We start from the raw sequence: 25,826 nt of genomic DNA, 5'->3' as shown, positions 1-25,826 counted from the left end.
ATTGCTTTATAATATAGTTTGAAAGCTGGTATTTCTAGGCTGCTTTGTATTTTTTTCCATTAATTCCCTTGATATTCTTGACATTTTGGTCTTCCAGATGAATTTTGTTGTTATTTTTTCTAGCTCTATCAAATTTTTTTGGTACTTTGATTGGTATGGAATTGAACAAGTAAATTGGTTTAGGCAAAATAGTTGTTTCTATTATATTGGCTTGGCGTACCCATTAGCAATTGATATTTTTTTCAATTGTTCAGATCTGATTTATTTGTGTGAAACGTGTTTTGTAATTGTGTTCATATAGTTCCTGGGTTTGTCTAGGCAGGTAGACTTGCAAATATTTTATATTATCTACATGTATTTTAAATGGAATTTCTCTTGTTATCTCTTGCTGCTGGCCTTTGTTGGTCATATAAGAAATGCTGATGATTTATGTGAGTTTATCTTATATCCTGCAACTTTGCTAAAGTTGTTAATTATTTCAGGTAGTTTTTTAGTTGATTCTTTAGGGGTCTCATGTAAGTATACCATGATATCATCTGCAAAGACTGATAGTTTTGTTTCTTCATTGGCTATTCTAATTCTTTCTATTTCTTTTTCTTCTCTTATTGCTATAGCTAACATTTCTATTACTATATTGAAGATAATAGGCATCCTTGCTTCGTCCCTGATCTTATTGGAAAGGCATCTAATCCTCATTACAGATAATGCTTACTGATGGTTTTAGATAGATACTGCTTTTGATTTTAAGGAATGCTCCCATTATTCTTATGTTCTCTATTATTTTTAATAGGAATGAGTGCTGTATTTTCTCAAAAGCTTTTTCAGCATCTATTAAGAGAATCATATGATTTCTGTAGGTTTTTTTGTTGATGTGGCCAATTATGTTGACAGTTTTCCTAATATTGAACCAACCCAGGGGCAGCCAGGTGGTGCAGTAGATAGAGCATCAGCCCTGGAGTGAGGAGGACCTGAGTTCAAACCCAGCTTGACACTTGACACTTACTATCTGTGTGACCCTAGGCAAGTCACTTAGCCCCATGGCCTAGAGAAAAAAACAAAACAAAAAATATTGAACCAACCCTGCATTCCTGGTATAAATCCCACCTGGTCATAGTGTATAATCCTTGTGATATAGTGCTGTAATTGCCTCATTCTTCCATTGATATTAGGGAAATTGGCCTATAATTTTCTTTTTCTGTGTTAGCTCTTCTTGGTTTAGGTATCAGCACCATATTTGTCTTATAAAAGGAGTCTGGTAGTACTCGTTCGTCCATTTTTCCAAATAGTTTATATGCTATTGGAATTAATAGTTCTTTAAATGTTTGATAGAATTCATTTGGGAACCCATCTGGTCCTGGGGATTTTTTCTTAGGGAGCTCATTAATGGCTTGTTCAATTTTTTTTTCTAGGATAGGATTGTTTGGGAAATCTATTTCCTGATCTGTTAATCATGGTAATTTATATTTTCATAAATATTCATTGATTTCACTAAGATTGTCATATTTATTGGCATAAAGCTGGGCAAAATATCTCCTAATGATTGCATTAATTTCTTCTTTGTTGGTGGTGATTTCACCCTTTTCATTTTCGATTCTGGATATTTGGTTTTCTTCTTTCTTTCTTTCTTTTTTTAAATCAAATTAACCAATGGCTTTTCTATCTTATTGGGTTTTTTTTTTCCATAAAAACAGCTCCTAGATTTATTTATTAGCTCAATATAGGGTTTTTTTTTTCTTTCAATCTTGTTAATCTCACCTGTGATTTTCAGGATTTCCAGTTTGGGGATTTAAATTTGTTCTTTGTCTAGTTTTTTTAGTTGCATGCCCAATTCATTGATCTGTTCTTTTTCTATTTTGTTGATGTAAGAATTTAGAGAAATAAATTTTTCCCTAAATACCGCTTTGGCTGCATCCCATAAATTTTAGTATGTTGTCTCATGTTGTCATTCTCTTTAACGAAATTAGTAATTGTTTTCTATGATTTGTTCTTTGATCCACTAATCCTTTGCATTAGATTATTTAGTTTCCAATTAATTTTTAATCTATTTTCCACTGCTTTTTGTTGAATGTAATTTTTGTTACATTATAATCTGAAGAGAATCCATTTAATATTTATGCCTTTCTGCTTTTAATTTTGAGGGTTTTTATGCCCTAATACATGGTCATTTTTTGTGTAGGTGTCATCTGCTGCTGAGGAAAAGGTATATTCCTTTCTGTTCCCATTAATTTTTCTCCAAAGGTTTGTCATGTCTAACTTCTCTAATCTTCTTTTTATCTCCTTAGTTTCTTTCTTGTTTATCTTTTAGTTGGATTTGTCAAATTCTGAGAGAGGACAGTTATGGTCCCCCCACTAGTATAGTTTTGCTGTCTTTTTCTTCCTGTAACTCACTTAACTTCTCCTTTCAGAATTTGGATGCCATACCACTTGGTGCACATGTTTAGTATTGATATTGTTTCATTGTCCATGATAACTTTTTAGCAAGATGCAATTTCCTTCCTTATCTCTTTTAATTAGGTCTATTTTTGCTTTTGCTTCATCTGAGTTCAGCATTGCTATCCCTGCTTTTTTTTTTTTTACTTCAGCTGAAGCATAATAGATTCTGCTCTAGCCCCTTACCTTTACTCTGTGTGAGTCTCTCTGCTTCAAATGTGCTTCTTGTAAACAACGTGTTGTACGATTTTTGATCTCATCTGTTACCGCTTCTGTTTTGTGGGAGAGTTCATCACATTCACCTTCATAGTTATGATTACTAACTGTGTATTTTCCTTCATCCTATTTTTCTTTCTGTTTGTCCTCTCTCCTTTCACCCTCTCCCTCTTTGATAGTGTTTTGCTTCTGTCTACTACCTCCCCCATCTGCCCTCCCTTCTGTCAGTCACCCCCCCCTTTACTTAATCTCCTCCCCTCTTACTTCCATGTCAGCTAAGATGGATTTCTATATTCAGCTTATTATGTATATTATTCTCCCTTCGAACCAATACTGATGAGAGTAAGGTTCAAATGATGCCCATTTCCCACCCACCCATCTTCCCCTCCAGTGTAATATGTCTCTTATGCCTGTTTATGTGAAATAATTTATCCCATTCTACCTTTCTCTTCCTTCTGTACCCAGTGTATTTCTCTTTCTTATCCCTTAATTATTTTTATGTCATTTCTTCAAATTCACCTTGTACTTACAACCTCTGTGTATGTATATTCCTTCTAGCTATACTATTAGTGATACAATTTTTAAGAATTACAAATATCATCTTTCCTTGTAGGGATGTAAACAGTTTAGCTCTATTGAATCCCTTCTATTTTCTTTTACCTTTTTACCTGTTTATGCTTCTCTTGGGTCTTGATATTGGAGATCAAATTTTTTGTTTAATTCTGGTCTTCTCCTCATGAAAGCTAGAAATCTTTCTCTTTCCTTGAATCACCATTTTTTCCCTTGATGTATTATGCTTAATTTTGCTGGGTAAGTGATTCTTAGTTTTAGTCCTAGTTCCTTTTCCTTTTAGAATATCATGTTCCATGACTGCTGATTTTTTAATGTTGCAGCTGCTAAATCCTGATTGTGGCTCCCCGATATTTGAACTGTTTCTTTCTGGCCATTGCAGTATTTTTTCCTTGATTTGATAGTTCTGAAATTTGGCTTATAATGTTCCTTGGAGTTTTTATTTGGGGATCTCTTTCCTGAGGTGATTGGTGAATTCTTTCAATATCTATTTTGCCCGTTGGTTCCAGGATATCAGAGCAATTTTCCTTGATAATTTCTAGAAAGATGCTGTCCAGATCCTCCTGGATTATGATTTTCAGCTAGTCCAGTGATTCTGACATTGTCTTTCCTGGATCTATTTTCCAGGTCAGTTGTTTTTCCCATGAGGTATTTTACATTTTTTTCATTATTTTGAATTTGTTTGATTGATTCTTGTTGTCTCATAGAGTCATTAGATTCCATTTGCCCAATTCTAACTTTTTTTGTGTGTGTGTGAGGTAATTGGGGTTAAGTGACTTGCCCAAAGTCACACAGCTAGTGAGTGTTATGTGTCTGAGACTGGATTTGAACTCAGGTCCTCCTGACTCCAGGGCCATTGCTCTATCCACTACGCCACCTAGTTGCCCCCCAATTCTAACTTTTAAGGAGTTGTTTTCTTCAATTAGCTTTTGTACTTTCTTTTCTAATTGGCCAGTTGTACTTTTTTTTTTTGGCTAGTCAATGGGGTTAAGTGACTTGCCCAGGGTCGCACAGCTAGTGAGTGTTATGTGTCTGAGGCCGGATTTGAACTCAGGTCCTCCTGACTTCAGGGCCGGTGCTCTATCCACTGTGCCACCTAGCTGCCCCCAGTTGTACTTTTTAAAGAGTTGTTTTCTTCAGTGGATTTTTATATCTCCTTTTCCATTTGGCCAATTTTACTTTTTAAGCAATTGTTTTCTTTTTCCAGGCTCTTGACTCTTTTTTCATAATTCTCTTCTATCATTTCTTTTTCCAATTTTTCTTCTATCTCTCTTATATGATTTTTAAGTTCCTTTTTGAGCTCTTCTATGAGTTCTTCCTGGGCTTAAGACAACTTTCCATTTTTCTTTTGGGTTTTGCCCATAGATGTTTTGACATTGTTGTCCTCTTCTGAGTCTGTGTCTTGATCTTACCTGTGACCATAACTTTCTATGGTCAGATCCTTTTTTTTGTTGTTTCTTGCTCATCTTTTTTTGGCCTTTTTCCTTTTTAAAAATTTGAGCTTTGCTCCCAGGGTGGAAGGGGCACTGTCTCAGGCTTCTTGTGCCAGGGGACTGCAGGCCCTGGCTGTTTACCTGGTACTGCATTGATGTTGCCCTGGGGTCCAGGGGGAACCCTCATGTCTGTTGTTGCTCTGAGGGGTGGTGCAGCTGGAGGCTGTAGAGGTCTGGCAGCCTAGCTGGTGCTGAGCCAGAGTCCTAGTGAGGCTGGTGGGATGTTTTTGCATTTCTCCAGGGCTACACTGAAGCATATGGTGGTCTGGCCACTGAAGGATGCCTGTTTGCCGGGGTTACGCTGAAGCAGGTGGCAGTTCTCAGAGCTGGAGTGTGCCCATTCCCTTGGCTATGCTGAGGCATGTGAGATGGGGAGGGGGTCCTAGTGTTGGTATTTGCCTACTCCACCGCACTGGGACTTAGGATCCCCTGCTGGTTTTCTGAGGTGGGGCTTTGCTGCTAGTTTGCTGGGATGCTTCCTGTCCTGGACTGTGCTCCCCTTTTACTTGAGTCAGACAGAACTTTCCTGCTGTTCTTCCAAGTTTCTTAGGCTCAAAGATTGGTTCACCTTGTCTTTTTACTGGTTCTGTTGTTCCAGGATTTGTCTTGGGGTGCTATTTTATGGTTGTTTGGAGGTGACTATGGGAGAGTTACAGTGATTTACTAGTGATTTACTGCTTGCTCTGCCATCTTCTGTCAGTCTGATTTTTAAATGTATAAAGTAAAATATGTAGGGTTACAAAGGAAACCAATTATTTTCAATGGTAGTTATCAAAATTTTAACAAAACTGGTTTCTAGGCTCTAGGCTTCATGCCTTAGATCTAGTCTACATCTTCTCATTTTCTGGATTGAAGAAACAGAGGCCCATAGGGCTCAGTTGATTATGCCTGAGGTCACAGCATGCTAGTGGAAGGAAGAACAAGGACCAGAACCAATCCCTCTGGTTCTAGGGGGAAACTCTTTCTGTTTCAATATCCCTGCAGTCCCAGAGAGATACTGAATTTTTCCATTCAAGTAGTGATTAGGATCCATAGGGCAGCTAGGTGGCACAGTGGATAGAGCACCAGTCCTGAAGTCAGGAAGATCTGAGTTCAAATCTGGCCTCACTTACTAGCTGTGTGACCCTGGGCAAGTCACTTCACCCTGTTTACCTCAGTTTCTTCATCTATAAAATGAGCTGGAGAAGGAAATAGCAAATCAATCCAGTATCTTTGCCAAGAAAACCCCAAACGGGGGTCATGAAGAGTCAAGACTTGACCGAAATGACTGAATAACAACAAAACAACAAAAAGTTAGCATCCTTAGTATCATCAGTTACCTTTCTTTTCACTATATAATGGGTTCAGTGGGCAACCAGGGGGTAGCTCAAGATCCTAACCTTCACATATGAGCTTTAATATGGTCTTCTAAGCCCTGGAGACCATCTGGTATATTAGAAAGAAAGGGAGACCAGGTGGCCTGGCTCTCCTCTTTGCTTTCCACCACCTGTATGGCAAATCTTGGGCAAGCCACTTCCTCTTTCTAGGCTTTGGTTTCCATTTCTTTGAAATGAGGTGGGGAGAGTTGGGCACAGTAGACACCATGAATATGGAGGTCCCTTCAAGCTCTGTCCAGCCTTGGGGACTGCCTGTGTTTTTCCATTATAGGTGGATAGAGGGCTAGTTCTTAATAAGTACTTCTTCTGTCCATGGTACTATGATCAATCTTGGGGATGCAAAAAAAAAAAAAAAAAAAAGGAAAACCAGTCTCTGCCCTCGGGGAGCTTTTGTTCTAATGGCTGTGTGACCTTGGGATGGTCACTGAACTTTTTAGTGCCTATGCAGACCAGGTGCCTGACTTGCTTCTTTCTTCTTGGGAAATTCCCTACCCAGTGAATTCATAGACCCAGCCCCATCCTATCCCGTGCTCACATTACCCTGGTCGGCTGCAATTTTATAGGTTTTCTTTTTGTTTTAAATGAAAGTCCCTTCTTATCCTTTGCCTGTCTAAGCTGACACGGGTCATCTTAGTCTCCTCTCCTAATTCCTTCCCCTCTTCTCTTTCTCCTATACTATGGATCAGTCCTCTAATCAACTCCAGCAGGTATTCAGTGCCTACTGTGGCACAGAATCCCAGATCTAGACCTCAGAAGTCATCTAGTCCAAACCCCTCATTTTACAGAGGGGTAAACTGAGGCCCAGGTGATATGCCTAGGATCATATAGCAAGTGAGTCTCAGAGTGGAGGCTACCCAGGTTCTCTATGATTCCCAACCCAGCATTTTATTCCGTACATCAAGCTGCCTCTCAAATGCCCAGCACTGTATCAGGCTCTGGAAATATAGCAACAGAAAGGAAAAAAGACCCTGAACTCAAAGAACTTACTTTGTCTTGGAGGGATTGATGTGGAGAAGATATGTGAGCAGAGAAGTATATTCTTGATTATTTGGGGGTTGGGGATAAGGGGATCAGGAAAGGCCTTATGGAGGAGGTGGCACACAGGCTGAGCCTTGAAGGGAGCTAGGGATTCTAAGATGCAGAGGGGAGGATGAAGAACATGCATGCCAGGCATGGGAACTCTCTGTGCAAATGTATGGAGGTGGGAGATTGAATGTTGCGTGTATGGATGTATAAATAGATAAGACAGTTTGGAAAATGGCATGTTGTTCCAGATGGATCCTGGGATCCCTTTCCCCTTTAGATCTCTGATCCTATCATCTGACCTGTGTGAGTATGGGCAAGTTACTTACGTCTCAGCTTCAGTTTCCTCCTTTGTAAAATGCAGGGTTTGGATTAGGTTGTTTGGAGGTCCCTTCCAGTTGATCCATGCTTCTATGAGCCTGTGTTCTCCAGGTTATTTGCTAGAGTTTAGGGGGGTCGTGGTCTGCATTAGAGCATCCCACCTCAGTGGCTGCATCTGGTCCAGGGCTCTGTATACAATAGGTGTTTAATAAATGTTGAACATGGTTGGAGTGAGTCACATCATTTGGGATCTGAGCTAATGGATGGTTCACTGGAGTCTGGGGAGGGAGGGTCTGGGTGCTGTGTACACTGGGGTGCTGGCGTTTGGAACGATTGGTTTCCTTATCTCCACCCCCTTCCTTCTGCCATGATTGGAGAAGCCTCCCGCCATGCTGAGGCTGCTTTCTAGGGACCCTTGACTGCTCCCAGGGTGGTTGATAAAGGCAGAGGCCACTGGTTTCCTGCCTGACCCTGGGGCTGCTGGTTCCTCATGTGGCAAGGGAGTAATTCACCCAGAAACCTGCTGACAGAGGTTCTCCCTCAGGGCCTGCCGGTTCCCAGGCCTGGAGCCCTCTTGACAAGGTCACATTTTCCTCTTGGGTTGTTCTTAGAGTTCTGGGAAGACTGTAGCTACACTGGGGCCCACTAAGAGGCTGGCATCTAATGTGACTGGAGCTGGGGTGGGTGACTAGAGAAGGCAGGCCATGAACCAGCCCCCCTCTCTGCCGTTGCTACTGCTGCCAAGTACATTTTGTTACAAGCCAGACGATAAGCTCAGGTATCAGGCGGCCAGAGCAGGGATTGGAGGGGCCTCTTGTAGCCAGCTTCCTCAATTAGTTGTTACTGGTGGTGACCTCCAGCCCCTGCCCACTGTGGAACACAGTGACCCCAAGAAGCCTGCCAGACTGTCAGCCTCTCACTTTCCCTCAGGTACAATGACTTCCTCCCTCACCCCCAAGTATAGTATCATGCAAAGAACCCCAGGAGTCAGGAAGTTTTAGTTACCTTAACATGTGTTCTTATCTACAACTGCCCCTTCTTTTTATGGGCGTCTGTGGCATCCTTGGTCTTGGTTATGGAAGGGGATTAGATTAGAGGATCTATACAGTTCCTCCAGTTTTGACATCCCTTCTTCTAAGGTACCAACCTGCCAGTTCTTTCTGTGTTCTAAGGGTCCTGGAAGCTCTAACATTCTGGGGAATATGTTTTAAGGTCTGTTCTTCTCTCCTCCCTGCTGTTCTCATGTTCTGTGATTTCAAATTTTTTCTCAGTTTACAAAATAAAGTCATTCTAGTATTTAATATCCTTGGAGTTTAATTGAATCTTTCTTGAGTACCTGCAATGCACAAGTCCCTTTGTCAGGCGCTGGAGAGGCAACATTGATAAAGCCAGAGGTTACCGCTTTCCTGCCTTACCCTGCTGGGCTTGCAGGAGGGAACATATTAAGGCAGCCTTTTAGAAGGGCTAGTTCTGGATTTTTTATGCTCATTTCCCCAGTCCTAGCTGACCTGGAACGAGGCCTCTCCCAGGTCCCTCATGGATTAGACCTTTCTGAGAAGGCCCAAGGTCATGTGTCCCAGAGGCACTGATTCCCCGGATTTCCTAGCTGAGAAGCCAGCGGATCTCCCAGGAGCCAAGCCTCCAGTGAACACAACAGGCGCTAACTAACCCCAAGCTGTGCTGGGCACGGAGACCTTTCTACCCAAACAGCATTCCCAGGGGAGTCTATAGAAATGGAAAACGCTGGGGACTGACAGGTAGAGGAGTGGTGAGCTACCTAGAGAGGTGACTTTAGGCCAGCCGTTAGACTCACTTCTCTGAGGCTCAGTGCCCACACCTGCAAATACTGACATAGCAATACCTGTAAGCACCTACCTCACATACTGTTGTGAGGACCAGAGGAGACAATATCGCCAGCATGGGTTTTTTAAAATAAAATTTTATGAATATCTTTTATTTTTATAATCACCTGAATTTCCCCACTATCTCCTCTTCTCCCTTCCCAAAGTCTTGATAGCAGAACAGTGTGGTTTTTTTTCAACTTTTAAACATTTTTGTTTAACGTTTTGAGTTCTAAATTTTATCCCTCCCTCTTCCCCCCTTCATGAGACAGTAAGCAACAGGTTATACATCTGCAATCGTGTAAAACATTTCTGTATTAGTCATTTTGTTCAAGAAGTCTCGAATAAAAGACAAAAAAGAAAGAAAAAGTGAAAAACAGCCTGCTTCAGTCTGGATTCAATCAATATCAGTTCCTTCTCTAGAGGTGATATCATGCTTCATGATTAGTCCTTTGGGATTATCTCTGATCATTGTATTGCTGAGAAGAGCTAAGTCATTCGTGGTTTTTTATCGAACAATGTTGCTGTTACTGTGTGCAACGTTCTGGTTCAGAACTGTGCAATCTAAACAGTGTTTGAACTATTTAAACTGTCTAAAGTAAACGGATTTATTCTGTGAAGTTTGGGTGCAGTCTAAAGGCTGCACTTGAGGATGTTGAGGGCCACATGTGGCCTTGAGACCTCAGGTTTCCCACCCAAACAGTTTAAACCATCGCTCCTTCCCTTCCTCTTTTCTGTCTTAAATGATATAATATTTGTAAAGTGCTTAATTTGACATTCTCTGTTCTTTTTGTTTTTTTTTTTTGACATTCCCTGTTCTAAGGCTCCTCCAAGCTCTGACATCTCCTGCTCCAAGGGCCCTCTCAGCTCTGACATCCCCTGCTCTAAGACATCCCCTGCTCTAAGGGCCATGTAAATTTTGTCTCTGATGTAGTAGGCATTTAATAAATGCTTATTCTCTTTGCTTCCCCCTTCTCTCCCAGTTTTCCTGCTTCCTTCTGCCCTCCCCTTCTTTCCTCCTTCTCACCATCTTTCTGCTTCCAACTTCCCCTTCTCTCAGCCCCTTCCTCCACCCTTTCACTAAGGAAGGACACATATTGTAAGGCATTCTGAGGTAGCTAGGTGGCTCAGTGGATAGGGCACTGGAATTGATGGGGTGCTCAGGCCCCAGCCCTAAGATCATATCTCTGGGAGCCTCCCAATTTCTTAATAGGTCTTCACCCCATGAGAAAATTTTTTCTTGTTGCAGAACACATTCTCTTATCAGAACAAACACAAGGCTGCCTGGCCTAAGGACCCTGTTGGTGCCAGATCCCCAACGTCCATGCCTCTGATAACTCCCTCAATGTCTGGTATCAACAAAGTTATCTCTGCAGGCTTCCTGCATTTTCCCATCCATAGCTCCCAAAGACACCTGGAGCCCTTGCATTACCTAATTAGCATCCTTAACATTCCTTTCTCTGCCCCATTTCTATATAGCTTAAGATTCACCCCCATTAAGTTGCAAGTTTCCCAAAGGAACTTTGCCCGCTACCATTGGTGTTACAACAAACTGCCATGTGACTGAAAGACAGCTTGAGTGTATGAATTCATTCCAGGCAACTCTGCTTTGGCATTCTCAGGGTCCTAGCAGCCCTAAATCGTGTTATCATCCCAACTCTCTTCAGAATCAGGAAGACCCTAGCCTCATACACTTACTAGCTGTACTTGGGCAAGTCAGTTAACCTCTGTTTGCCTCAGTTTCCTTAACTGTAAAATGTGGATAATGTCACCTACCTCATTGGGTTGCTGTGAAGATCAAATGAGATAATGTTTGTAAAAAGTATTTAATGCAGTGCCTTGCACATAGTAGATGCTTATTTATTATATAAATGCTTATTCTCTCCCTCCCCTTCTAATATCTCTATAGTAGGAATTCTTAACCTGAGATCTCAATCCTGTATCCCCCTGCCATAGATTGATTTCAGTCTGTCCATGAACTGGAGGGAATCACATCTGTATTTTCACTAACCTATAACTGAAATTAAACATTTCTTTCCATTTTGAATTAAGAAACAAATTATTATTTGGAGGAGTCCTTAGGCTGAATGAGGCTAGTATAGTTGTCTAGGAAACAAAAACCTTTATCATAATAAAAGTTTTACAACCCACTTTTCTCACGACTTCTCCTACTTTACATATCTGGAAACTGAGGCTCTGAGCAGTGAGATGGAGGACCTGGATTCAAATCCTGACTGCTTCTGATTACTACTGTTTCTTCCTTTGTAAAATTAAGTGGTTTTTTTTGTTTTTGTTTTTGTTTTTTGTGAGGCAATTGGGGTTAAGTGACTTGCCTATGGTCACACAGCTAGTGAAAATTAGGTGGTTCTTATGTGATCTCCTCTAAGGCTGGTTCAGTTCAAAAAGCACTTATTAATGGCCTACTGTATGCCAGGTACTCTGCTTGAAATACAAAGACAAAATATGAAACAGTCTGTAATCATAAGAAACATAGTCTACTGGGGAGGTAGCGGCGTACGGATAAGTGGTTGAAATATAATTTCGGTCAAGTGACAGCACTAGTAACAGGGGATCGGAAAAGGCCTCTTGTATGCTTGAAGGCAGTTTAGGGATTCAAAGAGACAGAACTAAAGATTGCATGTGCACCAGAGATTCTGAAGATCTTTCAGTGCCAAGCTAGGGGTTTTGTATTTTATCCTTGAGGCAATAGTGAGCCAGTGAAGATTGTTGAGTATTTCACCGACATAGTCAGATCTGTGTTTTAGGAATATCCATTTGGCCGCTTTATGGGGGGAGGGAAGAGTCAAGGATCACTCTTAAGACTGTTAACCTGGGTACCTGAAAGAATGATGGTGACAACAGCAATGTTTGGTGGGACAAGAGAACTCCCAAGAGAGGGAGAGATAGGAGAGATAGAGGCATTCCATGACCTGAGGACCCTTGAGGCTCTGACATTCCATGTTCTAAGGCCCCTTCCAGTTGTCACATTCCATGAGTCCTTAGTCCTCGCTCCACTGGGTCTTGTCTTATTGGTAGAATTGAGGAGGAAACTCCAGGGGCCGATTTTTCCCTTCAGGGTGATGTATTTTACCAACCAGTGAAAGCCTCCCTGTGCCTTCTGCTGCTGGGGTTAGGTGCTGAAGTGTGCTCAATAGCCAGAAGCATCTGACTGAATTTTAATTCTGAAAAACCCAGTTTGTGGATCTTGGCAGCCACACAGATGTCATAGCCTCAGCTAGAAATAAGCTGGCATCAGAGCTGCTTTGGCACAGAATCAGAGATGGAAGCATCGAGCCCTTTGCGTGGGTTCCCAAGGTGTTTCCTCATCCATCTTCCACCTGACCAGCACCAGAGTGTACACAGGGGTGCAAGGATGTAAGACCCTCCGGCTCTCTTGGCACACAGCTTCTTACACTCCTGTTGGAGGTGGGAGGTGTGGTTATATGGGAGTTCTGGATCATTGGAGCTAAATCCAGAACTTTGAGATCATCTGACCTAATCCCAAACTTTTCCAGATGAGGAAATGGAGGTCCAGGGAAAGTTAAGTAAATTACCCAAGATCACACAGGTAGTGAGCATCAGCTTCTTCTTCATTTCAAATAAGAACTTGAGCTTAGAGGAGCCCCAGATCCCTGGCTTTATTTGATCTGTGTACTGACAAGGGTGTGAGGAGCATTATGGGGGTCCCCCCAGCCAATGGTTCCCAGTCTGACTTTAACTGGAGAGGTTGGGATATGGTAGCATGGCAGAGTGAAAGGAGCCCTGGATTGAGATTCAGGAGAACAGTTTTGAGCCTCTGACTAGCTGAGATACTTCCTTGGGTTAAGTCATCGCCCTGTGATCACCCAATGCTGTGTTTTTCTTCGTGTATGACACTCTTCGTCTTCCACCTGTCTTTGCATGGGCTGTTCCCCATGCCTGGAAGGCACTTCCTCCTCAGCTCTTGATCTTAGAATGATAATACCAATAATAGAGGCAATAATAGCCAATGGTTCATATAGTGCTTACCATGTGCCAGGCACTTTACAGTCATTCTCTCGTTTGATTCTCACAATAGCCCTGGAAGGTTAGGTGCTATTATTTATCTTCTTTTTACAGATGAGGAAACAGGTTAAGTGACTTGCCCAGGGTCACACAGCTAGTAAGTGTCTGAGGCTGGATTTGAACTCAGCTCTTCTGGACTCCAAGCCCTGTGATTTATCTGCAGAGTCACCTAAGTGCCAGATTAGAATCCCTACTTTCCTTCAGAGTTCAGTTAAGGTGCTGCCTCCTCCATGAGAGCTTTCCTGATTCCTGCTGCCCCCCAAGCCCTCTTCTGCTACTGATGCCTCCACTCCAGCACAAATCACTTTGTATCTATTTTATATTTACAAAAATTTCTATGTGTTACCCTCCTCTAATAGAATATGAGCTTCTTGAGGGCAGGGACCAGTTCACTTTTGTCTGCATCCCCAGGGCATAGCACAATACCAAGCACCCTGCAGGAATTTAAAAAATTCATATTGATTGATTATAGTAATTGACCTGAAGTCAATTTCTCTATCAATTACGGGTTTACTAAGAACATCTCTCACAACCACCACTCCTGTATGGTAGATAATAAAAATGGTTTATTCCCATTTTATGAATGAGCAAACTAGTGCTGAGGGAATGCTGGAAGTCTTTCCCAATACCTCTTAATGCCTAGCCTTCCCTGTGTTGATTATTTTCTATTTGTCCTGTCTGTAGCTTCTCTGTACATAGTTTTTTACACTTTGGCTCCATTAGTCTGTGAGCTCCCTGAGGGCAGGGACTGCCTTTTGTCTTTCTTTGTGTTAGGCTAGCACTTAGCATGATGACTATCACTTAGTAGGCACTTAATAAAAGTTTATTGATTTCCTTAAATGACTTGTAGCCATGATTTGGTGGAAGAATGGGGATGAACTTGGTTTGGTTGCTGTTGATTTTTTTTTTTTTTTATTCAGTCATGTCCAGTTCTTTGAGACCCCGTGGACAGTTCTCTGTGGGATTTTCTTGGCAAAGATACCTGAGTGGTTTGCTGTTTCCTTCTCCAACTTATTTGACAAATGAGGAAATGGGCAAAGAGGGTTAAATGACTTGCCCAGGGTCACACAGTTATTAAGTGTCTGAGGTCACATTTGAACTCAGATCTTCCTGACTCCAGGCCTGGCCCTCTATCCATTGCACCACATAACCTCCTCGTATCTGCCACTAAACCATAAATTCTTTGAGGATAGTGGTTGTGTCTGATATTTCCTTATGTCCCCCAGAGTCTTTCTTTGTTGGATCCCTAATTTTGGAAATCTTTTAGAGCCATAGAACATCAGAGCAGGACATGATACTAAATATTAAAGCTGAGAGAGACTCGAGAATGTGAAATATAAAATGTTTATGCTTTGGGGAATTTTAGAGATGCACTAGATGGAGTGTTGAATTAGAGTCTGTCACGGACCAGGGGTTCCCATCCTACCACAGACGCTGCCTGGCTGGGTGACTCTGGGCAAAATCCTTCACTTCTCTAGGTAAAAGTTCCTTCTCTATAAAATGAATAGGTTGAACCGCATGGCCTCCGAGGGTTCTTCTAGGTCCAGATCCCTGACTGATGGTCTCTTTGTAGAGATGATAGGAATGGAAGCAAAGTGAGGGCTCACCCATTAGAGCAGAGCAGAGCTGAGACAGAGCCTGCTTCCCAGCTAACTGCCTCTCTCATCTCTCCATCCCTCCCTCCTACCCCATCTATGTTCCAACAGGTTCACAAGCATATTCCTTGATTGAGTGGCAGCAGCCCACCAAACACTTCCTTTATCGGTGTTTAAGGCAGCTCCCCCTCTTCCCCTCCTTTTAGTCTGGCTAGGGGGCAAAAACAGCCCTTAGCTGGATGCCTTGCTCAGAGCCTAGAATTCAGCTTTTGTTGGGCTCATGCAGGCTTTTTTTCCCTCTCAATAGCTAGAGGTGTTTTTACTAGCTTTGGGAAATTTCTCCTCTTAGCCTGGAAGGTATTATGGGCAGGGGATGGTTTCCAGGGTCCAAGATTGCCTCTTGGCAAGAGCTGTGCACGGGGTAGAGAATGAGGATTAATGTTGCCCCGGTAAATGGATTATCAGGTTGTGGTTTTTTGTTTGTTTGTTTTTTTACTGTGTGTTTTTTTTTTTTGTTAATTTAACCGTGGAGCTGGAGCTGTTGAAATGTATTTTATTTCCTTTAAAGAAATCTCAACTCTCACTCTATTCCTTCCAGAAATGACATGGCCAAAAGGTTGGAGCTCCTTGGAGAATCCGAGGATCCAAGGAACTTCTTTTTAAACTAGAATACTGATAACTCGAAGAGACTTCAGAGCAGAGAACATTAGCATTAAGAGAGACGTTAGAACGTTGAATGTTAAAGCTGGAAATGACCTTAAAATGTTAGAACATAGGATGTTAGAGCCAGGAGGGACTTTAGAATGTAAAATATTCAACTTGAAAACCTTAGAATGTGGAATGTTGGCACTAGAAAACTAAATTCTACACTTAGAATTCTACACATTAGGACACAGAATGTAAGCTCTAGAAGAGGCCTTAGAATTGTACAGTGTTAAACTCTAGAACATAAGAACACAGGGTGTTAGTGCTAGACAGTGCCTCAGAATTATATGGTGTTAGAACATAGAACTTTAGAACGTGGAATGTTAGCGCTAGAAGGCTCCTTAGAATTGTACACCATTTAAACCTAGAACAGTAGAACACAGACCTTTAGAAATGGAAGGGTCCTTAGATGCTATCATGTTAGAACATAAAATGTCCCTGCTGGAAGAGCCCTTCAAATTAATCCAACAATTAAGAAGCATTTATTAAAGGCCAACTTTGTGCTAGGTTCTGAGGATCCAAAGATAAAGAATGAAACAACTCAACTCTGAGGAAGTTTACATTCTCTCAAGGGAGACAAGTCCATAAATAAATATATGCAGACTAAATATAAATAAATACAAAGTAACTTGGGGGGGGATGGCACTAGCACTTGAGAAGAGATCAGGAAAAGCTTCTTGCAGAGGATGATGCCTGAGCTGTGTCCTGAAGGAGGAGAAGAATGTTAGGAGGCAGGTGTAAGGAGGGAGTGCATTCCAGGCTTGCAGGACCATTGATCTGGTGCAAAGCCCTGGAGGTAGGAGATGGTGGGGGAGGCATAGAGAGAAGGACAGTTTGGCTGCATGTGGGGAGTAAGGGAGATCTGGAAAGAGAGGTCGGGGTCAAGTTGGGCAGAGATCGAAAAGCCAAAGCATTGGACATGGTCATAAAAAAAGAACCTAAGATATAGATATATGTGTGTATGTATTTGCATGTATATATTATATGTATATATGCACGTGCATATGTGTATATGTATATTGTGTGTATATGCATTATACACATATACATATTAAAGGGTCCCCTGAACTTGTCTTTTTAGGTTGCCATATTTTCTAGAAACACTAGACCCAGAGTATGTGTATATATGTTTGTGTGTATATGTATATATATATATATATAGCGTATATATTTGTGTACATATGTATGTGTACATACGTATGTATGTGTGTATGTACCTATGTGTATGTATGTATGTCATATATAAGGACTCAGTCTGAGACAACTCTTTCATTTTTCAGATGAGTAAGCAGCAGGCTGGACCTTGGTCTCCTCCTTCCCAGACAGTGTTCTTTTCCGAGAATAATGCCACTTTGTAGCCTATTGACCCATTTGACATCATGGAACCAAAGCTCCCATAGTAAACACTGCCCACCTCAGCTATCCCAGCACTGAGGAGAACATTAGATTAAAGATGACGGGTCCTCTTCTGGTCCAATAAGAACCAAAGTTTCTCTGGAAGTTTTACAAACGGATAACTGATGGAGAAATGAGAGGCTGGTCCTACTTTACAAGGAGGGGAAGAAGTTTTTCTGACTCTTAGAGGTAGTGCCTGTGCCAGGTACTATACCCAGGGCTTTAGAAATATTAGTTCATTTGATTCTCACAACAGCCCTGGGTGGCAGGTGTTGTTACTATCCTCATTTTACAGCTGAGGAAACTGGGGCAAACAGGGAAAGTGACTTGCCCAGGGTTACACAGTAAGTATCTGAGGGATGATTTGAACTCAGGTTTTCCTGACTCCAGGTCTACCGCTCTGTCCATTACACCACCTGGCTAGATTAAGAATCAGAAGACTTTCATTTCAATAACATTGGTTTCCTTGGTTATTGTTTATATTTATTTCATGCATTTACAAACATGATTCTGAGCAGGGGTCCATGAGCTTCACTAGACTAACTGCTCAAGGGTCCATGACCCAGAAAAGATGGAGAGCCCCTCAACTAACATTTGAGTCAGTTGTCACACATTGCAGATCGTGAAGGTGATGCTGAGTGAAGGATGTCAGCAAGGACTCGTACCAATAGAAAGATGGTGCACTGGTCACTTGGTAAGAGTAAGTGGTAACTGACAAATGGTTTACAAGCACCGTTGACATCTTGATGTCAACAAAGAGTAAGGAAGACCTCTATGGAGTCACAGGATCATAGATTTAGAGCTGGAATGGACTTGAAAGGTCATCAGATCTTCATTTTACAGATGAGGAAACTAAGGTCAGATGTCTCTAATTTATTCTGACTATAGATTTTTTTGTACATAGTTGTTTGCATGTTGTCTCACCTATTAGACTGTGAACTCCTTGAGGACAGGGAAAGCCTTTTGCCTTTGTTTGTATGCCCAGCACTTAGCACAGTGGCTGGCATATAGTAGATGTTTAATAAATATTTTTTCAAAGACTGATAGAAGGGAAGTGGTTTACCCACGTTCACAATGTAAATGTTAGTGGTGGGATCTGAACCCAGATCTTCCTGACTCCAAGTGCAGTACTGTATCCACTAACCTGAATGGGCCTCCTATGGTGAGTATATGGAAGGACATGTACGAGAGTCCCATGGAATGAGTAGACCTGGATAGTTTGCAGGATACATCATTGGAGGGAATGCCCACACTGGGGAGATCACAGTGACATGAGAGTGTGTGAATATGATTTCTCAGGTACCTTCCAATCCTAAGATCCCATGACATTCTAAGTTGTTTTGGCTGGCATCTCTGGAGCATTGGATACAGATTCTGGTGCTTCCTATCTTTGGAGGATCGGGGGAGGCAGTGTAGTTTGGTGGAAAGAACTCAAGTTGTAGGCTCATAAATCTATAGCTAAGAGGAACCTAGGCAGTCATCTCAACCAACCCCCTTATTTTACAGAAGGAGTAAACTGAGGCTTAGGAGATTTAGATCAGTCAACAACATTTATTAAGTATCTGCTTACGTGCTAAGCGCTGGATTTGCTCAATCTGGATTTGAGCTCCTGACACTGACTAGTTCCATGACTTCCAAGAACTTGCCCTCTCTATCTCTTAGTTTTTCCATCCGTGAAATGAGGGAATTGAGTAGACACGCTCTCCTAGCTTTGAGTTTTGGGCACAGTGTGGGATGGTCTGGAGCCCACGTTGGCTGGACAGCTAGTTAATGATCTCCAACCCTAATGGCAGACTGGACGTAGGTAGAAAGGTAGAAACTGTACTTTTGTGATTATTTCTTAGAGTGCAGAAAGAACTGCAAGAGTGGGGTGGAGGAACAGCGAATGACCTCTTGGGAGAGGCTGTCTCTCTAGGGAGGCTGACTGCAGAGCCTCCGTGACAGTCAGAGCTCTGGATCCCTGGTGGCTTTTGGACTGCTTCATGTTCTGGGGGTGAGTCATTGCCCTTCCGTGGGCCTCCATTTCCTTTGTCTGACTAGGCAGTCTTTAAGCTTCCTTCCAGCTCTGACATTCCATCTCCTAAAATCCTTTCTCATTCTACTCTTCTGCATCTAAATATTCTTGGAATCTTCTAAGCCCCTTTGGACTTAAACATTCTGTGTTCTATATCCTAGCATCTAAGATCACTTCTACTGTGTTGAATATTCCCAGGTTCTTCCAGCTCTGGCCTGCTATGTTTGGACATTCTTTATTTGAAAGTCTTTTCTAGATTTTGTGTTCTAGGTTCTAAGGTCTCTTAAAGCATGAGCATTCAGTAATGGATATTTAAAGGTCCCTTCTGGTACTGGCATTCTCTGATTCATTTTCCAGGGTCCACTATATCTCTGATATTTTAGATTCAAACATTCTATGTTCTAAATCCTCTTCTAGATTGAATGTTCCAAACTCTGTGTTGTAAAGCCCCTCTAAGTTCTGACATTGCCTGTTCCCCTCCCAATTCTGATAATTCTCCATTCTAAGACCCTTTCCAGCTCTGATGAACCATAATTCTAGATCTAAATTCAAACCATTTTTTTTCTCATTACTGTGTTTGCTGCATTCTTTCTAATTGCTTCCTCTTATTGTAGGTAGAACAGGAACCTATTGATGAGAGAAGCAGGAGCCCCTTGATCACAAATAGTGCTGCAAATAAGTGGAGAAAATAATAACTATAAAAAAATCTACAAAATCATCATGAAACTATAAATTACACAATAATCTGCCTCCTTCTTTTTAAAGTTCCTGTTACTTTACAAAGAGAAGTAAGGCTTGACTGGTTGTTTGATGGGGCGGCGGGGTGGGGGTGGTTAAGGAAGGGAGGAGGAAGGAAGGGAGAGACAGAGAGAGACAGAGACAGAGAAAAAGTAGATGATAGATTTGTGCAGTGATCACTTACCTACAACTTCAGCAAAACCTTAGTGATTACTGAGACTGTGGGCTTGTTCTTCCACCCACAGAGAATTTGTTACCTAATGGCAAAGGGAGAAATCTGGGCTCTTAGAGAAAGGGGAAGTGGTCCCATAGTGTCGTAGAGTGTCAGAGCTGTGAAGAACCTTGCGAAAGAGAATTTATTGTAGCTCGGAGGGGCCTTAGAACAGGGAATGTCAGTGCTGAAAGGGGTCTTGGAACATGGAATGTTCTAGGAAGAAAATCAACTCGCCCAACTCTCTAATTTTACATTTGGGAAAACTGAGACATGGAGAGGAGCCACGCCTTCCCCACAGTCATGCTTTGCTAGTTAATGGCGGAGCTAGGATTAAGGTCCTTCCTGATTCCCAGGGGGCTGCTTATCCATCATATTATTCCACACCATTCCTAAAAAGTTGTCAGCTTGCCTGAAACAGCTCATCCTATGTTTATGACACCGACAGGGACACAGTCTTTGGGGTTTTAGAGAACTGGACATTTTCCTTAATTTCTTTAAACACCACAACACTAAGAGACAGACAGACTTCACATGGGGTGAGAGATTACCTGAGGGAGAGCAGTCCAGTGGCAAAGGGAGTGGGCTTTGGAAGTGGCAGTGGGTTTGGCTGAAGAACTAGGTTTGGGTAGCCTTTCAATAATCAGTCAGTCAGTCAGTCAACAAACATTAAGCACCTACTATGTGCCAGGCACTGTGCTAAGCGTTTTCAACAATTTATCAGCTACTTATTTCAAATCTTCTAAACACAGAGCAAAATGTCCTCTGACATACTAGTTAGAGATCTAGCCTTGAACTTGTGAATACCTGGGTTCAAACCCTGCCTCTGACACTGGATGACCTTGGGCAAGTCAGTTCACCTCAGTGCTCTCGACGGTGCTCTGGGATGCCATAAGTTGCAGAGAATTTGGTGAAAGGTATTTCCGTGGCAAGAGCTCTCCACATGGGTGAAATCACAAGTCCAGATGCACTAGTATAGAGTATATGCTAATAACCTGGGGGAAATACAAAGATGATTGCCTTCTCTAGCTTGCAGTCTAATGGAGCACCTTTACAGTAGAATCTCTCTCTCCCTGAAGAGTGATTAATCCCAGAGTCTTACTTTTATTGCACATCTATCTATTGTTGCCTCCCTGTGCTCTTCGTGCCTTGAGCTCTGGGACCCAGAGCCGTATCTGGACGTGTGTAGTCCTGACTAGGTCTGAAGATGACTTTGGATCTCAAAGCTCCTACTCTGCCATGCTCCCAAGATTATGCAAGGGGGAACGAGCATGGTGAAGTGGAAAGAGTGTCAGACTTGGGGGGCAGCCAGCGGTCCTGGAGTCTGGAGGACCTGAGTTCAAATTCAACCTCAGATACAAATCACTCACTAGCTGTGTGACCCTGGGCAAGTCACTTAACCCCAATTGCCTTACCAAAAAAAAAAATGAAAAAAAAAAAAACAGTATCAGACTTGGAGTCAATAGAGCCCTGGGTTCAGATCCTGCTTGTGATGCTTCCTGGCCATGTGACCCTTAGACAAACTGATCTATCTCAAAGACACCTCCCTACTCTCAGCTCTGAGGTTCTGTGATTCTTTGCTTCTGAGGGGTGTGGGGACTTTGTTGGAGCTAGGTATGCCTCCCCCTCAGTTTCCTTCTCCCCTTTTCAAAAAAGAAGAATTGCAGTATATACCTTCCTTACAGATGTATTATGGAAAAAGTACTCTATAAACAGTGAAGTACCTCTATAAACCTCAGGTTCCTCTGCTGTAAAAGGGGATAACAATACCTGTCAAACCTAGAGGGTTAGAACTTAGAAGCAGAGATTATTTCCCTAGCACAGGACCTGGCACATAATAGGTGCTTAATAAATGCTTGTTGATTGACTGATGGTATACAGTCTTAAAGTTCTATGTGTCTGTCAGCCTTTGTCATTCACTTGTCATATTGGTCACTCTAGGAAGGCAAGTACAGCTGGTATAACTCAGCTGTCCCTCATAAGCAATAGCATACTTCAGGATACAGCAGATGAGTGTTGGTTTTAGAGTCAGGGAGATCTGGGTTCAAATTCTGCCTTCAGTATTTCTTAGCTATGTGACCTTGGGCATATCACCCTAATCCTATCCTTAACCTTAACTTTAACCCTAAATTTGTTTCTAACCCTTTCTGAGCCTCGGTTTCTTGATCTGTAAAATGAAGGAATTGGACCAGGTCAGTGGTATCAAGCTCAAGTAGAAATGAGGTCCACTGATTGATATGTAAAGATCCCTGCGGTGGCATATTGACTAAACTTTAAAATGTAATATTATCCATATTTTTGTTTATTTTGTTAAATGTTTCCCACTTATTTTAATGTAGTTTGGACAAGACTTGGTCCATTCTGCCCATGGTCCACATATTGGACACACACCTCTCACCCATGTGATCTTTCAGGTCAATCCAGTGTTCCTGTATAATGTCTCCACTATAGAGTAGAATGAGATAAGCCTTTAAAGTACAGCACACAGTCAGGGGACCATTTCTGAACCTCAAGGGAAGCTGAGTCCCCAAGCTTCTGTCTTCCTCATCTGTCTAATGAGTATGATAGCTCAACATTCAGTGCAATACCAAGCACTTCTGTGTTTGTTATCTCATTGAATGAGATAATTAGATAGAGAGCGGAAGGGCTTTCAAGTCCATCTAGTCCAGCCCCTTCATTTTTATCAAGGAGACTCTTGAAGCCCAGTGAGGGGAAGTGATTTCCTCAAGATCACACAGCAAACAAATGCCTAAGCTGGGATTTGAACCCAGGACTTCCACTTCTAAATCTAGCACTCTTTCCATGAACACCAAAATGCCGTCCACAGTAGTCTTGTGAGATCACTCTGCAGGAACTATTGTCCCCGTTTTATAGATGAGAAAGCAGAGCTTAACGAGGTAAAATGACTTTTCTTATCCCCATTTTATAGATGCAGATAACAGCTCATGGTTCAATGACACTTTGATTTGAGGTAGATAGTGCAACTATGAAATCCAAGAACCCCAGACTTGGAAGGGATTTCAGTGGCCATCCAACTCACACCTGAACTAGTCTCTTTGCTAACAGTGGTCATCCAGCCTTTGTCTGAAGACCTCCAAGCAGGGGGAACTCACTGTCTCCTGTGATGATTCATTCCATTGATGGGTATAATTGTTTGGGAATTAATTTATGGCTTTTTTTGTTTTCTTTTTCTGAGATTAGGTTATTTAAGTCATCTATTTCTTGTCTCTTAATCTGGTCACTGTGATATTTTTGTTGACATTCATCCATTTCAATTATGTGTCAGTCTTGTTGACTTAATTGGTTAGTTTTGCCCAGTGTAATTGTTTGGAAACAATTCTTTATGGTAAGCCTAAATCTGTCTCTATGAACCCCCACTTCTTCCCCCCCCACCCCCCATTGCTCCTGGTTTTGCCTTTTTCAGCCAAGCAGAACAAGAGAAATCCTTGTTCCAGGTGACTGACCTCCAGGGACTTGTAAACAGTTAACAAGCTCTGAAAGTGGTTGAGTTCCGGTTCACTGGAGTCCATCAAGAAGAGGCTGGCTGAACACTTGTTGTGGATAATAGGATCATAAATCCTGAGCTGGAAGGGGCCTGAGAGGCCATGAGTGTCCATCCCTCCATTTTACAGATGGGGAGACTGAGACCCAGGGAGGTATAATGACTTAGCTAGGTGGAACATCGGATAGAGTGCAGGACTCGGTAGTCAGGCAGACCCAAGTTTGAATCCTCCCTCAGATACTTACTTGCTTTGTGACTCTGAGCCAATCATTTAACTTCTCTCAGCCTCAGTTTCCTCATCTGTAAAAGGGGGATAACAATAGCACATACTTCACTGGGTTGTTGTGAAGATCAAATGGGTTAACACATGGGAGGTGCTTTTGTAAACCTCAAATCATAAGATAAATGCTAGCTATTATCATCATCATCATCATCATCATCTTAGTCGTCATCGTCATTGTTGTTATCATAGATTTAGAGGTGAGAGGGACCATCCAGGCTGGGGGTTCTATACTCAAGCTCTGTAAACTTTAAAACAAAAAACATATATACATATATATATATATGTGTGTGTGTGTGTGTGTGTATGTATGTATGTATGTATCTATGTGTATATGTATTGATAATTATATTTAAATATTATTGTTTTCCTTCATAATCTTATGTATTTTATTTTGTGAATTTTTATGCTGGGAGGCTTTGCCAGATTGCCAAAGGAATCTATGGCATGGAAAGGGCTAAGAGCCTCTGATCCAATCTCCTCATTTTATAGAAGAGACAATGAAGGCCCAGAACATTAGGTGATTTACTCAGCAGCACCCAGATTCATTGAGATGACTTAGAGCATAGGATCATGGTTCTGGGCTAGACCTCAGGCACCATCTAGTGACTTGATTCTGGTCCAACCTCCTCCTACTTGTACTGGGTCACATGGGTAGTAAGCATTAGAAGCAGGATTTTCGTTGGGAACCTCTGACTCAAGTCCTTTCTCTTCTCACTGTGTGTCTTACAGAGAGAATTCATTCAGATCTGGGTGGGACCAGATAACCTCCCAGCCCTGATATTCTGCCTCATCCCCACCATTCTTCTCTCCTCCTGGGTAAGCTTCCTTCACACAGTTGCCCAAGAAAATTTCCCAATACACCCCTTTGATCACGTCACTGCTGTATTAAAAACCCTGTTACCCTTATTTCATAGGGGAAAGTACAGAGGCCCAGATGGCTGTGACTCTTCCCAGGCTATACAGCTATTAATTTCAGCAGCCAAGACCTGGCCCTGGGTCACTTGTGTTGAATCTAGTACTCTTTCTCCCACCCGAGGACTGCTTTTCATAATCTTGTTCTGCTTAGCCCCATAGCATGGTGAGGATCGAGTAAGACAATGGATGGGAAGATGCCAGGAACAGTCAGTCCAGTAGGAATGTAAGAGGTTATTATTTGTGAAGGGTCTTGGAGTCCAAGAGTGTTCCAAGCTGCGCAGCGGGCACCACTTCCACAACAAATAGCCTGGATTCTGTAAACAGCCGCTCTGATTACACCATTATGTTCACTCCATTACACAGGGTCTGGGGAATTTGCTGCTGTAAAGGAGGACCAGCTCTGAATACTAGAGAATTCACAAGTCTCAGTCCCCTGGAGGCAAACAAGCAAATACCTTCCTGCCACGATGGTCCCTATTGCTTTTATTTGCCCGGGCTTTAGAATCATGAGCTTAGAGGTGGAAAGGGACCTTGCGGAGTCATCCCATCCTACCTCCCCATTTAATTTTTCAAGTGTTTATTCATTTGTTGTGACATCACCTTTATTTCTGAATTTGCCTGTCCCTTCTTATTACTCAGTGAGCTAACCCCATTTCTTAGAATACAGAATGAAGAAAGGAGCAAGGTGGGGATGAGGGGTGGGGACAGGTTGGCAGAGCTAAGCAGTCTGGTCTTCGAGTGATGTTCTGTACCCAGAATCTCCCTTGTCTATGCAGAAGGGAGCCACGTACACCTTCTGATTTCTTCTCCAGAGCCAAGCGTGGTAAATATAAGTATATAGTCAGCCAGTCGACTAGCATTTATTAAGTGCCTACTGTATGTCAGTCCCTGTGCTAAGCACTGGGGACACAGGAGAAGGCAAAAATACTTCTTGTCCTTAAGTTCATGGTCTAATGGGGGGGGGTAACATGCAAATAGCTATGTATTATGTAATGTGCATGTGTGTGTGTGTATGTGTAGATGTATGTATTTGTGTGTGTGTTTAGAGAAAGAAGCCAGTACTATAGCAGATAGATAGATTAGATAGATAGAGTAGATAGATGGAAAGATGGATAGATAGACAGATGAGATAGATAGATGATAGATAGATGGAT

General features: G+C 42.1%; 1 protein-coding gene across 2 annotated transcripts in view; it reads left to right on the top strand.

Moving 5' to 3' along the window:
* The window catches only part of TPST2 (tyrosylprotein sulfotransferase 2), a 67,862-nt gene that overhangs the window by 5,417 nt on the left and 36,619 nt on the right, over positions 1–25,826 (top strand). Inside the window, exon 2 of one of the 2 annotated variants that reach the window (XM_027864957.1) lies at positions 24,487–24,573. The exons of the other annotated variant lie outside the window; for it this stretch is intronic. The gene's annotated coding sequence lies outside the window, so the exon portion shown is untranslated. The remainder of the gene's footprint in view (positions 1–24,486; positions 24,574–25,826) is intronic. 2 annotated transcript variants of the gene reach the window in all.

This window comes from Vombatus ursinus, unplaced genomic scaffold (assembly GCF_900497805.2).
Source record: "Vombatus ursinus unplaced genomic scaffold, bare-nosed wombat genome assembly UNPS02001287.1, whole genome shotgun sequence".
Taxonomy (NCBI): domain Eukaryota; kingdom Metazoa; phylum Chordata; class Mammalia; order Diprotodontia; family Vombatidae; genus Vombatus; species Vombatus ursinus.
The sequence above is the reverse complement of the archived record's forward strand: the minus strand, read 5'-3'. Positions and strand labels throughout refer to the sequence as shown.